Source organism: Labrus mixtus, chromosome 9, assembly GCF_963584025.1.
Source record: "Labrus mixtus chromosome 9, fLabMix1.1, whole genome shotgun sequence".
NCBI lineage: Eukaryota > Metazoa > Chordata > Actinopteri > Labriformes > Labridae > Labrus > Labrus mixtus.
Window position 1 is genome coordinate 11,514,338 of NC_083620.1, and position 16,278 is coordinate 11,530,615.

Here is a 16,278-nt window from a genome sequence, read left to right on the forward strand (position 1 = left end):
TACATAAGACAAACCATAGGGCAAGCTAAAAAAAGTGTATTTTTTGTAACATATATGTAATAGTACATATATTGAGAAAGCTTTGAATACATCTCCAAAACAATGAATATTGCAAATATGGAAATTTGAGTCCATCATTCAACAATGATCAACAACTGGAAGGGATTTGTTTTAACTTTACAGCTCATATCAAAACCATGATCTCTCCCTATGTGACACATGAAACAGATTATGGTTCCCTGTGTCAAAATGATGTACGTTTGTACGTTTTTTGTACAATCCAACCATCCACTCAGGCATTACTTTTTCTGCATATTAAACCAGCATATGAAATGCATCCATGTGAGTCCTGCGAAGATTTTTCACAAAAATACGTAAAATGCAGAATTTGCTCATCAAAAAACTGCAGTCTAGGTTGCTACTACGACAAGAACAGTGTGTATGTGTGAGTTTGTGAGTTTTGGGGTGCAAATGGTTTCATGCATCTGTAACTTCACCATCAAACAGCTATAGCACTTGATGCAAGCTGGCTTTATGTCACATCAGGAAGAAAAGCCCCCTGTTGAGTTTCTGACAGCCCTTCTCTTGTCCTCTTTCAGCAGGAGACATCAACGAGATACACAAAATGGTGGCATCTTTGTACTTTCACATAACCCTAGAAATTGGGTTATTTTCCATTTGGAAATGATACTATACTGAACAATGAACTATGAAACTGGCCATTCCCCTCGTCTGTCCTGTTTTTTCTCTTGGTTTAATCTCTGTTTCAAGTCATGAATGCTAATCCTTCCAGTTTCCCATATACTTGTTTTTTTCCATCTGTACTTTCTACAGACAGTATAAGGTAAAAGAGAAGGTCAGAAGGTTCCACATGATAAAGGCCTTCCGTGTGGGAATTGGTTTGGATGTTTCTAAATGCTGAAACATCAAAACAGATGAGTGTGTGACCAAGGTCAACAAGAACCCCTGAGATATTTTTCACCAGGCAAATCAAGAAATCGCCATCTTAAAGCACCTGTGGTGTCTTGATCTAGAAACAATTAAAATTGTGAGGTGGAATGGCATACATCTGCTTGAACTTTGAGCTCCTTGGTCAAAGCTGTTACATGGAGGAAAGACAGGACCTGATTCTAACCATTACAGAGCTGCCATCTGATTCCTTTCCTGAGCTTCATAGGAATTGTGCATGCGTAATAAGGGACATAATGAAACATGGCTTGCCTCAAACCCCCTGTTGCAGAGAGGGGGGTCCACCCTCGTAGTCCCTCAATTTCAGTTTTTACACTCTGTAAGTCATGAACACACACATGCAGAAACAGGATCCTATGGACATGCACTAATGGAGAGAAGCCAGAGTGACGGAGCGGCCCGCAGCGGGCGCTTCTGAGCTGATGGTGGGGAGGGGGTTTGGTGCCTTGCTCGAGGGCACCTCGACAGTGCTCAGGAGGTGATCTGGCACCTCTCCAGCTACCAGACCAACTTCCATATTTGGTCCGCACCGGGACTTGAACCGGCGACCCTCCGGTTCCCAACCCAAGTCCCTACAGACGGTAAGTAGCTTTTTCAAAAGCCCTATACAGGGTGAAAGACTAAATCGGGCTGCATTGCATTTAAGAGTGTTAAATGCCCCACATCTTCAGCTCCATTGTTTTTCAAAAAATCTCCAGAACGGTTTTGACATGGTTTAAATATTAATATTACATTTTAAGGCCCCCATATGTCCATGGGGGCCTTAAAATGTCACCTGTTTGCCAGCGGGTCCCCTGTCCCCTGTTGGGGAAGTTCCATGTTAGATAGGAGTACAAGTGTACACACATGTGCACAGACACACATGTGCACAGACACACATACACACAAACTGTAGGGCATTAGAGGCCACTTTGATACTGGGGCTAATCTTCACATGAGATTCCCATAGTATCTGTCTGACGCAGAAAGGAGAAGGAATCATTGGGAACCCGTAATTAGTCTCTTTTTCATTTCTCTTTCTCTTCCTTTGTCTTACACCTTCAACATCTCTGGATATATATTTATTTTCATGGTTTTTTGTCTATACTTTAACCTCTACTTTTATCTTGTTTGTTCTGTCATACCTAAAAGCGATCCAAATATTGGATTACAATAATTATCAGTCTTATGACTCAGTAATGGAAATTTGTTGTCATTACTGCAAAATGTATAATGATACACAACATCTGGAATTTCAAGAGTGCATGAAATAATCTAGAAAGAGATTACATTGCTTTCATGAATACTCAATTCTTATTGGTTAATTACAGCAACCTATGGTCTTCTATTTCTGTTTGCCAGATAGCTGTTTTTATAGAACATTGTTGCCCTTGGCAATGGTTGGATTCAACCTGACCACAATAAATCATATCAATCCACAGAAAGAAGGCATGTACAATTAGCATCCAATGAGTCATGGGAATACATCTATTAGCCCGATTGCGCTCGGGCCATAGAGAAAATTAAAGAAAAGAGATTAGAGGAGAAAGGAAAATAATCTGAGTTTGACAACAATAATCAGGAGTGTAAGCGTTTTAAACTAAATTGCAGCAGCTGAGTACCCTGATGATAAGAAGTAAACAGTGTTTGAGGTATTAATAGATGTAGCTGAAACTGTAAATAACATATTCTTCACTTCTTTGTGCTTGCTTTTGTGGTCCTGCATCACGATGTAAAGTGTTCTCTCCACTAACAAAACAATTACAAGCTGTACATTATTTACTCACTTAAAAGGCACTGAATAACTTGAGCTCCTTCAGGCAAAGACTCATAGGGTGTAATACACCTTTTTCCAGCAGAGAATCATGGCCTCATTCTTAGGGGTGTTGACTCTCATGCCAACTGATTCACACTTGGCTGCAAAGGCCTGAATGCTTGCTAGAAGTCTAAGCCTGAAGAAGCCAACAGAAGAACGTCATCCGCTAAAAGCAGAGAATAAATTTGTAGGCCCCAAAACCAAAATGCCTTCCCCCCTGGCTGTGCCTTGACATCCTGATCATCAAAACGTCTATCCCCAATGTCGAGCCTGTCCTTGAAAATCACAAACTAAACCACAGGTCTGAAGAAGCCAATGAAACCACATTATCTGCCAACTTTGGGCTTCAAACCTCAAATTCTCCTCTTGAGTCTGACTCTGTGCCAAGACTGCAAAGACAGCTCATTTTGTTAATTGATGTACCAAATGGCTTGTAGCCATAAACCTGCAGTCCCCCCAAATTCCAACCAGAGGGACACAATCATAAACCTTCCCCAGATCCACAAAACAGATATAGACAGGTAGAGTAAGCTCCCATGCTCCCCCCAGAAGCCCTGCAAGGGTACAGGGTTAGACTACTGTCCCACAGCCAGGTTGTTATGGCCAATCCATGGCTAGCATAGTAGTCCAGTAACAAAGCACCAGTCAGATTCAGATAGGGTATAGGCTGTTAATCACAATAGAACATGCATTATACGCAGGTGGATTCCATTGATGGTGTATATAGTTCTGGTACAAATGATTCAGATAAAGAATGTAAAATTATAATTCGATGTTTTCACAATGATTTGTAAAGTAAATGTTGGATGAGAAAAGGGAGAAAAACAAATGCAGGCACTATCCCTTGCCCATACTGTACACCTGCACCCACTGTTCGCTGCAGGACAACACACGGTATCAGTTTGGCAGCTTACGTAAGCGGAGGTGTTCTGTGACCCTGAGTTCTGGCAGATGGTTTTTGAGGGCTCCACCTGCAACAGCTGAAGCCATATTATAACTCTGAGTTTGCAAAAATGCAGCATGATACATAAGGCTTGCAAAATATTGCAACATTATGGATAATGACAACATAAAATACCAGGTAGCACATTTGCGTTTACTGAAAATGCAGTATAAGTACATCTGGTAAGTTAAATTTGCAACATAGTCATGTTGATAACTATGACCCAAATGCCATTAAATGTCAATCAATTGCATCTAAAACATCCTGTTATTTTGTATAGGTCACATAAAAAAGCAGATGTAGATGATTACTGCAAGTTTACTACATATATACTGCAAGATGTTTACCAATGGACGAATGGAGCAGAAGGACATAGAGGCAGATGAGAAGAAAACTAATGAGCATGAAACTGCAGTGGGCTTTAATCTTTGGTAAATGAAGCATGATCTATTGTCTCACATCACTTTTCAGCTATAATCTGTTTGGGATAATACTTATGCTGGATTTCAGGTTTAGAATTAATATTTGGTTGACTGTCTTCTTGCAAGACCAAATCTGAAACTTGTGAGAAAATGTATACGTTACAATAAATGTTTTTTTTTTGTGAATGTGTTTGTGTGTTCCCGTGTGTGTGTGTGTAAGACTGAAAGTGAATGTGGAAGGTAATGACACGATGGGGATACCACAGTATGCTTATCACTTACCCAATTACGTGGGATTGCAAAACTAATCTACAACTCTATTAAAACAAGAGACCCTACAGCTCAGGGTTAAACAAAAGCAAATTACATTATCCCGTCTCTCTCACTCACTCAAATACACACGCACACACACGCACACACGCACACGTGTGCACACACACACACACACACATACACACACACACACACACACACACACACACACACACACACACACACTGTGTCAACCAAACTTTTTCCTGTTCAATCGTTCCTCCTCAGAGATTTTAGCAGAGCAGCCATGCATACAGTCTAAGTCCACTCTGGTTCGGTTTAGATACTGTATGTAGTAGCTGTTTAAAAACTGTTGTTTCTTCTGAACTTCCTGGTTTCATTAAAAGTTTATTTTTGGTAGGATGGCACAGCTGTGTATACCCTGTTTCTCTTTCCAATCTGAAAGATAAGAGTTTAACATGTGATCCATTACAGCTCTCACCGAAAACAATGTGTGTGAGATGATTTGTTTCAATTGTCTGCACAGGGAGGCTGTGGCTCAGTGGTAGGGTTGGTCATCTCTCAACAGGAAAATTGGGTGTTCGAGCCCATGCTTCTGCAGCTAAATGTCCGATCTGTCCTCCGGCTGCTTCGTCTGCATTGTATGAGTGTGTATGAATGGATACTGATGGTCACTTTACATAGCAGCCTCTGCCATCAGTGTGTGACTGGGTAGATGTGACCTGCTGTGTGCTATACAAGCTCAAGTCCATTAACCATTGCAAAATATTGATTTACTTCTCAATCTAAAATAGGCTTCACCTCAAGGTAACTCCTCTAGTCAACATTAAAACAACATGTTACAACTGTGTGTACGCACTTTCAAAATGAAGTTAGCTAAAGACGTGGAGGCATTTCCTTGTGCCTTGTTTTTAGTCTCATGGCCTTCACCTCAGTGACAATACTTTTCCACCACTACACTGACCTCCTCTTTCTCAAGGGTCAACATAGAGATTTTGCTTCTTCTTTAATTCACTCCCTTCTCAGTCCCCATCCCTTCATCTACTTTGACCTCAAATCCAAGATGGCTTTTTCTGTCTTTCTCTCCGCCTCACCCATCTATCCTTTTCTTCGTGTCCAGCCCTTCTCTGTGACCTGACCCAGTCTTTTCAAAAGTTGTTTGAAGTTTCAGACTCGCCACTTCCCCTGTCTTGTAAGAGAGAAGGGCCCGGTGTAATTTTCTCTTAATCTCTTCATCCCCTCCTCTGCAGTGAGAGAGCTATAGAGGGAGAGGGTGGGGAGCAGAGGAAGGTAGGATGAAGGGAAGAAGGCACATAGAGGGACGTGAATCTGGCCTGTGACTGCCCCAATCAAGCTTCCCTCCTTACCCTGTCTTTATGTTCTTTTTTCTGTTCCCTTGTTCTTTTGCTTTATCAGTCTTACTACATCTTGTTCCCTCAGTTTAGAGAGCTTTATTCTGCAATCTTAAAACGTGAAAAAATGCATCGGAGTAACAGGAAACAAAAGCCAAAAGGAAATTGTTGAGGAACTAATGAAAATGAAAATCACAGAAAAGAAAAAAGCATCCCCTTATTAAACCACATGTCAACTAGACAATTTTCTTCTTTGTCGTTTAAGCTCAGCACCACCAGTGAGTCTGATTTGGAACAAGGGAGTGGTAGGAAAGGAGCGAGGAAAGGAGAGAGAGAGTGGATGTGATGGACATTCGCTGAAGAGTCTGGCCTTTCAGTAATTGTGCCTGCCATGGAGCAGAGGTCAGAGGTAAATGCCACACGTGGATATGTCCCGCTATAATGAGTGGAGGAGGCTATGACACATCCACAAACACACCCGTTCTCGGACACACAACCCCGCATGGACTCGCACACACTCTTGCAGCCATTATTAACGTGCATATGCAGTCAGCTATAAACACAAATTCATGTGTTCACACACACACACACACACACACACACACACACACACACACACACACACACACACACACACACACAGCAGTGAGTGAGTGACTTTAGAGATTTGCTCCATCACAAATGCTTGTAACCTTATCAGGAGTGTAATCATTAATTTCCTCTAACATTGGTAAAATAGTCCAACCACTGTCAGATCATTCTGTGTATGTGAGGTGAAACACTGAAAGTTCAAATCAGTTTAAGGTGAGTTCCTTGAGTTCCTTCGTTAATAAGAGATCCAAGACTTTGAGTATGTTACTTCACCACATCAGATTATCACACGTTCTAAAACACATATTTCATGCATGCAACTGTGACTCCAACAACAGTTTTTTTATGTATCTGAATATCTAATTTCACCCTCTAATCTTTGCAACAAGGTGCAGATTGTGAGTATTGCAACTAAGGGAAATGTAATAATAAGAGAAAAAGCAGATATTTTCTCAAAACCTAATTTTTCACAGGAGAGCGAATGAATGCGCCTGAAATGAAAAACCAAACAGCACAAACTAATAAGAGACGTCTCTCTACAGAGAACACCTCCCCTCTCAGCATCTCTCCTAACTCATGCAGCGATCACTGCAGCTGCAACCAGTTTTGTTCATCTAAATTCATAAGTACAAAGAGAAAAAAATACACATTTTATTGATTGCGCACACAGTGAACTATATACCCATATTAGTGCTGTAATCTTCACTCACCAGCAATAAAGCTGTCCCTGATTACTTTTTCTTTCTCTTTTTTGTTTTTCTTTAAAGTGTTTGGGGCTATGTTCTTTAGCTTTGATAACAGGACATTTATCAGACAGAACACAAGAAAGAACATAAGAGAGAGGTGCAAAAAAAAGGTCCCCATCATTAGGATTGATGGCGCCTGTTTTTGTAATAATATGCCTGTGAATAATTAAGTCACATACGCTAACTGAGTCTCCCTTTTTGCATACCAGAAAGAGTCACATCAATTGTAAGAATGAAAATGAAGGGGCACCAGTATCCTAGTGGTTAATGCACGGCCCCATGTACAGAGGCTTTGACCTCGAGAGTGGATGGCCCGGGTTCAAATCCGACCTGAGGTGCCTGTTCTGCATGTTGTTCCCCAATCTCTCTCTTCCCAGTTTCTAACTCTATCCATTGTCCTGTCTCTAGAATGAATGCAAAAAAAGCCCAAAAATTAATCTTAAAAAATGTGATTTATAAACTCAAAATAGGTTATGGTTTAAAGTGAGCAAACTTAGTCCAATGAAGTATCATACATAGTCAGTCCGTTTAATACAGCTCCAAATATTTAATTTCTTATCAGCCCAAACCACCATAGACAGTTTTTGCAACCAGATTTTCATTCTGTTTTTGAATGCCAAGGCCAGTGGAAGAGAACATGTAGTGTTGCTTGATTGTGCTTTAATAATTGGGAACACTGTAGTAATGTAAACTGTCAGTCCACATTTATTATGTTTTCCTTCCACCAACCTGCACCCTGGGCTTGTTCCTGACAGTTATAAGCTGTCGCTTTCTATGAGGATGCTTTCTGCTTTAACTGTGAAAATGTCGAGGATGAAGGTTAATGTGACTCCAGTGGAAGAGCCAGTTTCTTATGTTTGAAAATATAGGCATCTATGGACGTGTGTGTATGTGTGTGTGTGTGTGTGTGTGTGTCACAGCAGTTTCTTTGTGCTTTCATACCTAACGCTTTGTCTTTTTTCTTTCATTCAACCATCATGTTCCAGGATGATTGTTCACCTGTGTGCTTAAGAGGGTTTCACTGTCCCTTACCTACCTGTGAGTTTGTGTCTGTGTGTGTGTGTGTGTGTGTGTGTGTGTGCGTGTGTGGTCCAGACCCCCTACTATTTAAGCAGATGCCACCTGCTTCTGATCCAGCATGTCACGCCTCTCTCTCTCTCTCTCTCTCTCATTCTGGTCATCACAAAGGATATGTGTCCTTGGGGCTCAAATCATTTCATTCCCACCTATTTATCATCACCTATTATTGATTCTCTGAATAATAATTATTGAGTAAAAGAAAGACCCTCTAATGGAATTCACCGTATGCCCACTAAGCCGCTGAACATTGTGTAACAGTGAGACACTTTTGTAACAATGCAGGAGTGTAGAGTTGCACAGATAATAAATCTACATTCCCTAATTCAGAGTATTTACCTTAAAACCATATTCACCTATTCCTCTTTATTAAAGAGCCCTCCCATCCCAACCATACACACACACACACACACACACACAAGGATTTAGCTGTTGTAAGAAGAGAGATGTGTTATTACCCAAGGAGCCTGTGACTCATGAGTTGTATCCCCTGTGTGTGGTTCGTGGGTGCTCAGAGCGAGGATATCCTGTTGTTTGAAAGTATAATTAGACATACCTGCATGGGAATAACCAAAATAGTCACTGAAATTGTTTGTGAGTCATCTTTGAGTGCCTGTTCAGCTGTCCTGTACCAGTTTCATTACACATACATGTTTGTGTATGTATGCATGGTTACGTCTACATGGTTTTCTGCCTCTGTCTATGGATGAATGTACTTTGTAAGGTGTGCGGTCTGTCAGTGTGATAATATTTAAATAGTCGGTCCTTTATGATAACTACAGATGAGCAGAATAGAGTAAAGTGAAGCAGCCTCAGCCCATAAAAGCCAGAGCCATTTACACACAGACACTAAGTTATAACAGTCCCGGTTAGAACAGCAATTATGGTCACCATAATATTTCACTGTTGTAATAATGGTGCAGCCACCAATTGTTCACTGACCCACAGTGACTGAAACAGTGTTGCTTTCCAGACACAAAATGTCTGCTGTTAAATGGAGGTCAAATGCTATGGGGTCAAAGATTCACTTGAAAAAAAATAGCCATTGTTAAACTGTGGATGAGTGGGCTGCTGGACTTTAAATCGATCGTGTCCTGCATGCTGCACGGAGGAAATGTTTTTATTTAGTTCACATTGAGTTTATTCAGAAATTCTGGATGACAAAAATGTTAATATAAATAAAAGTAAGATAGCTGTCACAGACCCTGTTGGAGCCATTATTGGTGTTTTGTTTATTGGGCTGACCACTGGGTGGCACTCTGAACCCAGGTAGCCAAACTTTATTTAAATGACGCTGATTAGCAGCAGGTGTTGCGCACAAGAAAGGTCAATGATTTTTGACCGTGGCACACCATGGTAAATGTTATATACTGAGGCAAGAATCAGGCATTTCTTTTCTTTACAATTCTTTATTATGTTGACTGATTAAAAGGATCCGCATATCCAACTAGAAGATTTTGTGTTTGTTAGTTTGTTTTTGGACACACGCCAAGGAGCCACGCGTACTAAACCGACCCAACAAGGAAATATGCGTCAACAGACCCTTTAAATGTTCTGGAAAGTTCCTTATACAGCTTTATCCCTGAGTGTATCTATTGAAGTCCATAAGTGACACACAATGAACATCCTGGAGGGGTCATGTGACATTTGAAGTAGTTTCCTATGGCAACATTTCAAAGATGGCTGTGTGCCAGGTCGACACATGGGACAGAACTAGCAAATTTGAAAAGGCTTGTTTTTGTTACAAAAGGTAAGATCCAAGCCATTTAACACTTCCAATCCTTAAATACCATATCCTATAATACACTGAACCTGTTCTGATCACATCACCCGACATACACTGACTTGTGATGAAAGCAGAAACATATTGGTGGAAGCTTGTTTGTTTCAACCACCAGAAATAAAATCCATAGATTTGTATTTGAACATACTGACATACAACAGTACACTGCACATTGATTAAAAATATCTGGCCAAAAGTCTAACAGCTCTGGTAAGCTATCACCATCACAATCATTATATACTCCATTGTAATCATTGCAAACATGAGGGTACCTCCCAGCATAATTTACCAGGATCTGGCACTTGTACTTAAAGGATCTGCCAAGTAGTTACTTGCTGGAGGACTTTTCATTGCAAAGCAGCAGAAGATTTTTCTTCCTTTTTTCTCTCCACTAAACAATCTGTGTTTTTGCTGGAGCTCTCTACGTCTACTGCGTCATTAAAATAGCCTTGTTAAAAATGCTGTGATTTTATTTTTCATGTAGTTGGTTAACAATAGGTGGCTCTTGTGCCCAAAATGAAGAGTTTTGTTTATAAAAAAATAGTTTTATTTCTTTTGGTGTAGGGATTTTGATGCTCTGAATCCTTTCTCCAAAGGCTTTTTTCACCTTCCAAAAGAAGTTAAGGATCATACCTGAACAAGCACATACAAAATCTACGCACTCTACTGAATGCCTAATTGACTGAGTGACATCCACAGGCACACACAACTAGGCGCAAGCTACAAAGGGGCTCTATGTAAATTGATTCTGAATCTGTGAATTCGAAGTTTGAAGAGTCAAAAAGACACACACATAGGTCTCCCAAACGCACACATGGAAATAGCTTTAAGCAAACGAGCTTTGCCGACACTGAACCTGAGGATGGTTGAAAGAAGTCCTTTCATGCATAACTCATCAAACCAGCACTACTGTTCTCTTATCATTATCCCGCAACCTAATGTTATGTGATGTCATTCATAATGCAAAAAGAGCAAAGAAAAGACACATGGGCTCACATTCATTAATATTAATGCATTCTCAGAACCTTGGAAAATGCTGATACACTGTTGGCTAAATTTGAATCCAAATACGAAATATGCATACCGATTTTTTTGAAGAGTGCAGTGTATCATTTGCAGATGAAATTTTTGGAAATGAAAGTATTACCTTTCTGTCAAAATTTGTTCATAGCTTATGACTTGATGAAGCATCACTGTAAAAAGCTTTCTTTGAGGAGTTTGATTTGCAGGTTTAAACACAATTTACAAATGTTATAGTATTACATAAAAATTATTTTAGTTACTTGTGCATGTTAGCAAATGTTGTCTTTTATATTTACTTTTCAGAGAATATTAGGCATAATAATTTTGGCATTCGTGTGTGTGTGTGTGTGTGTGCATGTGTTATGTTGTGCGTATATAAGCCGCATGTGTTTGGACAGCACTACCCTGCTGTTTTGTAATTAAAGCTGAAGTCAAGTCTAATTTCCCTTACTCTGCAGTTCTTGGGGTTAATTGCATGAGCCATGCAGCCCCTGGCAAGCGCTCTGCAATTTTAGTGCTATCTTCCGCGAGCTACTGAGAAGATTGTTAGTGGTAAATGAGAGGATATGAAGATGCAGCAATAACAGGACGATTACCCTCTTGCTACATGAAGAGAACTGGGGCAGGCAGGGACAAAAGTTGACCTCCATTCAAATATCGATGGCTACGTTCTTTTCAACTTTGAGCGTTCTGTAACTAGCTGCAAGAATGTGTGCGGTTGTCCTGTAGTTGAGAAGTTCTTTGGGCCCACCTAGCACCCATGTTAAAAGGACATATGGTAAAAGAACAAGCTAAATTAGTATCTAATGTTTGCTAGCTTAGCTTGAGAGGTATCAATGTGGGCTGTCTTTTATTTTACAAATATAAAGACAACTTCAACAAGAAATGAAGCAATAGATTGACAAAGAGGTACGAAAGACAACTTCATGTTGTTTGTTCAATGCATGTATTAGTAATTGCCTTTTGTGTATGTATTGATTTATCCAGGGTGTGGTTGGGGATTCCACCAGTTTAATGGTTTCTGACAGGAGACCTTTACATACCAGGATCCCAAAGGAGTACATTTGGGTGTGTGCATGCAATACCATATGTATGTATGTGTGTGTGTGTGTGTGTGTGAGAGTACATGCCGGGTGCCTGTGGGCAGTCAGAGCGGTGGAACTGACAGACAAGCTGCTAACCTTCTCGCCACACAACCCTGTGATTGACGTCTCCATGGTGAGAAAGTGGGCGGCAGGAGGACCAGATATTACAGCGGGGGTCAGGGTCGAGCAGAGTAAGCAATCACTTCAATCCATGTGTGTGTCTGTGTGTGTGTGTGTGTGTGTGTGTGTGTGTGTGTGTGTGTGTGTGCGTGTGTGTGTGTGTGTAGGTAGATTTGGGTGCCCGTATCATCCCATTGCAATTTCCCCCCTCGTGATGATATCAATTTAGCCGAAGGATAGCACTTACTGTTGAGCTGTAGAATTGTCATTTGATGCCATTTGATACCAATACATCGCCCTCACCCTGTGATAGGAAATAAACAGAATAACAGACGGACAGAAGGCCAGATAGATAAATAGATATAGACGGTTAAATAGATACATATATAGAGAGATAGACAGATGAAGTTCCAAGATTATTTTAGAAAATGATTCACGTGAAACAATCAGAGTAGAAGTTGACAACATGACATTGGTCTTGGTATAGGTCTTCTTCTGTGATTTACTGTAATTAAATGTGTAAATCATAGAACCAGAAATGATCATCTCAAACGGTCCCCCTATCAGGATACCCTCGTCTTTCTCCTTTGTCCTTTACCCCAATCCTTTCCCCTCAAATCATTGCACCCTATTATTACCTGTAGCAGCTGTGACTAAATTCATACTGACCCTTAAGTATTCCTTCCTGAGTTATAGTGTTGGATATAGAAGATGATGAACTGGTCAGTAGCTGCTCAAAATATGAAATGGAATGAGACATTTTTGGTAAAAACCAACACTAAGTCCGCAATAGTAGCATTTAGAATTCAGATCAGAAGATCAATGCTGGCCCAACGGTAAACCAACTTCTTTGACATAGTGTACATTTTTGCATAATGTAGTCAGGTGTTCCCTTTTCATGCCAAGTTTGCTCAATCAAGCTCTTCTAAATGTGAGCATCAATGACAAAATACGTCGATTTACTGTAGCTTCAGCAGAAACTCTTTCAATCAAAGAATAATGAATTCCATGCTTTAATTGGTGAGCTCTAACGATAGCGTTGTAGATATAATTGTTTTTTTTTTCATTTTTACATCAACACACTTAGGATGCCATCTCAGAAGCATTGTTTCAGTTTTGATTGGAGCTGAAAAAGAGAGCGAATGGTGTGCTGAGGGACAGAGAAAAGGAGAAAGGCCTCGACGGAAAACAGGCTGAACATTCAGCATTGCTGTAATTATCCTTTAACACTTTTAACTGTCTCTTCTAATTGGACTTTAATATGAGCCTACCTCGGTCTTTTCCCATGGACTCTGGTTAGCACGAGTCAAACGTGCCATTAATGCTTGTGTGTGTGTGTGTGTGTGCATGTGTGTGAGTGTGTGTCCGTGTGTGTGCGGCAGAGAATGGAGACGTGTATATTGTCTGGTGGTTTGAGGAAAGCTCTTTGCTGTCAGCTCATTTGTCTTTATCACACACAATCAGAATAGCCCCACAAGGAAAGAGCCATTACGGTCTAGTTATTGTCAACACTTTCACCGACTTACAAACACACACACACACACACACACACACACACACACACACACACACACACACACACACACACACACACACACATACACACACGAGCACATGCACATGACCATTAAGGTTTGAGCTGCAACCTGAAGTTTAGCTTTCTGACATAGGTAGCCATACCACTAATAAAGACAGCTTTTAAAACACACACACACACACACACACACACACACACACACACACACACACACACACACACACACACACACACACACACACACACACACACACACACACACACACACACACAGACTATCAAAGAAACACAAACAGACAGATGTCTGACAGCATGCAAATACTCATACCTTCACTCACTCAAAAGCCTCATTATGGACAAAAATGTGTGCTGTCCAAATGTACCACCACCAAAAGCTAATTTATATCCAGCAGTAGATAGACAGTCAGCGTGATAAAGCTGATTCATAATTTATCAGGACTAATAGCCACCTGCCTGTGCCACTTGCTGTTATCTGCCACAAATCATGGGCTCAGAAAACCTGTGTTTTGTCTGAGTGGATAGGAGAGTGACAGGATGAAAAAGGAAGAATTGAAAATGAGCATCAGATTTTTTTCCCCCACAGTGCTGTTGGTAGAGGGGTGCAAATGAAGTATGGGGTGTATATGGCTGTTGCCGAGGAGGGTCTACAGGATTCAGATGGTGCTTTTAAGTGTGTGAGAGCAGATCTTAAAGTGAGATTGTAACAACACCTCACATCTAAGAGTGTTTCAATTTTTAGGCTATGTGTTAAGCAGCTTTCATAGTGAAAGGCATTCCTCTTTTTTCTTCTACATTTATTTTAACCATAACTATATCAGTTAAGTGCTTAGATGTCAGAGGTTGAACAGTCTCCTTTTTAAACCATGTTGTAGCTTAAAAAAAATAGTATACATCCATTCCTCATTTTTGAATTATTTCATTTGTGAAGATGTAATGTATCTAGAATGGAGAGAGGAGAGTTATGATTTTTTCCAAAACATTACACACACAGACACACACACACACAAAATACTTACTGGTTTCCTGAGGTCTCCCATTTCCGAATTGATTAATTTTCAGTGGCTTGAATTTAGCAGCATTGTTGAGAACTTCAGTGTATAATCCTTCTTTTCTTCTTCTCTCTGCCCTTCCGTCTTCCTTATCCTGCATCCCCCTCTCGTGAATTTAAATGTCTAATTTAAGTGGATCAATGCGAGCCAGAAGGACAAGCAGGTTATTTACAAGTGTAGGTATTTCAACTGTCTACACTTGAAGTGGAGAATGGTAGCAGTCTATAAATAGATTAAAATGTATTCAGAATCAGAAATAATTTATGTATCCATGGGGGAAATTTTCAGTCATTACAGTTGCTATTATACACAATAAAGCAGCAGGAAATATAAATAGACTGCAATAAAAATAAGTACTGTATACATAAGAAATACGCAATAGATGGAGAAAGCACAGTGTATTGGCAAGATAAGCTACATAAAAAGCAGAGAGTCAAACAAATTTAGCAATATGTACAAAAGTAGTGTCACTGTGGAGATATTTTACATGCAGAGTGTTGCACTGTAGACTCATTGAAAACAAATTGTTAAAACTATAATAATGTTCACCCATACTTTACATAGTTACTGGGGAATGAATGAGGAACTAACTAGGCCACTGGTTGACCATTAGTTAATGGGTAGATAGTGAGTAACTTCTTATCAAATTCTATAGAGTCGCTGATGAAAACTTAATATAGAACGAAGTGGGGCATCATATTGGGTAGCTACTCAGTACTAAATCATTACCACATGATTCATTACTGAGTGCCTCATTCCTTTTCTTTGAGTTAATCACCTTATTGTGACAAACTTTACATGAAGTTTCTATTAGCTTAGCTCAGTACATTTAGTAGCTCACCATCTCCCTTAGCAATCTGAAGTCGCTAGCCTCAATAAAAGATTAACAGAGTACAATAGAGCCCTGGTACTTCCAATTCAAGATCAACCATCGAAGCTAAACAATGAAGGTAACATGCATGTGCCAAAACTGTTGGATTTCAAATATGGCTTACATGAGGCTGGCTCCAAAAGTCCTGAAAGACCTTAATGTTGAAAATGTTTACCTCGCAGTAAAGTAACATTATTTTAGCATGGAAGCACACATTTAATTCTTTAAGCCATTTTTGCCACATAGGTGTTTTGAATGGACTGAATTTTTTGTAAATGCCTCCCACTTAAACCATTCATATGTAAGTCATGCAGATGTAAACTGGTACAATGCATCAAATGGCAAAATGTATGTTTCATATTGTAAATGGTTAGAGTGGTGGCTGCTTTTAAGGAAAGATAGATATGGCAGCCTATGACTTTCTGGCCAATACGTTTACTAAAGAACTATGCTAGAAGTCTGAGCTCTTCATTTTTAGGTAAGTGGATTGGTAGTTTTTAATATTTATGAGCTGAGCTCAATAATAATTTAATTAGGCAGCAACTGAATTAGCCTTTGGCATAGACATTGACATTTGTCATAATATAATGCTAAAACTTTGATAATTCAGCGTTTGTTATT